A 1,766-nucleotide genomic window follows, 5' to 3' on the forward strand; every position below is an offset into this window, starting at 1 on the left:
ACCCTATCTCTACACATGTTCACGTTATCACAAATCTCGTGCCACAACACACCACTCCTACTTTGGTCGTCACATAACCTATTCTCCAGGAAGTGAACACTTGCTAGGATAGCATCTCTACACCATCTCGGATGTATGTATCTAGCTATGAGGAATTAACAAACTGGCTGTAGCATCACGCTGAACGTTGGTATCTGTCATAAGTTGTAAACCTTAAAGATCCTAAAAACTAAAAAAACATAATACAGCTATGTATTGACACTCAACGATTCTCGAAACCAACTTGTATAAACAATAGTTTTAAAATTATACCTTGATGATGTTCTTCTGCTCGTTCAGAGCTCGGATGAGTTAACAAATTGGCTGGACCGTCGGGCTGCTCGTTCATGTCTGTAATACGAGGACCCTCTGTCAAAAAAATATAATTCTTAAGTACTATAAAAAATACACAAAAAATATATAATACAGCTATGTATTACCACTACAGCGACACTCAATACTGATTTGTATAAACAATTATTTAAAAATATACCTTGATGATGATCTCCTGCTGGTTCAGAACTCTGAGGAATTTCAAAAACGGCGGCAACATTGGGCTGATCGTTCGTCTCTGTCAAAAGGGTATCCTCTGTGGTGAATTATAAATCTTAACTGTTAGTTAAACTAACCAATACATAATACAGTTATCTATTAAACTCACAATGACATTGGATACTGAATTGTATAAACGATTGTTTTAAAATTATACCTTGATGATGATCTACTGCTCGTTCAGTGCTCTGAGGAACAAACAAATTGGTTGCAACATCAGGTTGATCGTTGGAATCTGTCATAAAATATAAAGCTTTGGAATTATAAAACCAAAAACGAACAATACACAACTATGTAATCTCCTGAACGCCACTGGAAGCAAACTTGTATACATAATTTTTTTAAGATTATACCTTGATGTTGTAATCCTGGTCGTTGAGAGCTCTGATGAATTAGCAAATTCGCTGAAATAACATGCTGATCATGTGTCGTGATTAGTAAATCTTCAGTGGAACAAATTCGCTGCTCAATTGGTTGTTGATAATCAAAAGAACGAATTGAATGATGGTTGATGATATGAAGAACGAACTGGAAGATATGGGCGCATATTTTTTTGGTTGATCGATTGAATTTTGAATTTGTTAGACATGTTGAAGCGTGGGTGGTTTATCTGATAACTGCCATGAGAAATTTAAAAAATAAAATTATATATAACACTATAAATGTTAAAAGACGATCCTACCCTTATGTTAAGGTTAAGAAGATCTATGGCCAGGATCTGTTCGTTTTGTTCATTACTTGGAAAGTGTTCACAAAAGAACCTAAACCTTTAGGAAAGATTGTGAATAGTGTTTTATTTTTTTTATTTTATCTTTTTGTCTTTGTGCTTTTGTTTTTTTTATACTTTTATCCTTCAACTACAATTTTTTAACCTTCAAAAGACTTTGTAATCGAGTTTTACGTGTTTATATTATGTATGAGTCAGCATAAATTCAAGTTGATTTACGTTTTGAACATGTTTCTTTCGGTTGTTGTACTAAACCAAAATAGATATCGACCGAAATCCCGCCGCGTAGCCAGGGCCTCAACCATTTTGGAGGCCTAAAGGAAAGTGAAAATAAGAGGCCTTTTTTCCATTGTCTTTGATGATTTTTTTTTTTAGTAATTTCATATTTAAGCAATTAATAAAAACTTACATCAAATGTGTTGGGCTTGAGTTTTACTCTGAGTTCTAC

General features: G+C 34.0%; 1 long non-coding RNA gene across 1 annotated transcript; it reads right to left on the reverse strand.

Annotated features, from left to right (window-relative positions):
• Positions 1-564: 564 nt before the first annotated feature.
• Positions 565-1,070, reverse strand: LOC110902834. Its single transcript, XR_002571446.2, has 3 exons — positions 945-1,070; positions 749-826; positions 565-628 (listed from the first exon to the last, which is right to left on the reverse strand). It is a non-coding gene; the product is annotated as an uncharacterized LOC110902834 (long non-coding RNA).
• Positions 1,071-1,766: the final 696 nt, after the last annotated feature.

The sequence above is a fragment of the Helianthus annuus genome, chromosome 13, assembly GCF_002127325.2.
Source record: "Helianthus annuus cultivar XRQ/B chromosome 13, HanXRQr2.0-SUNRISE, whole genome shotgun sequence".
In the NCBI taxonomy this organism is placed as follows: Eukaryota; Viridiplantae; Streptophyta; class Magnoliopsida; order Asterales; family Asteraceae; genus Helianthus; species Helianthus annuus.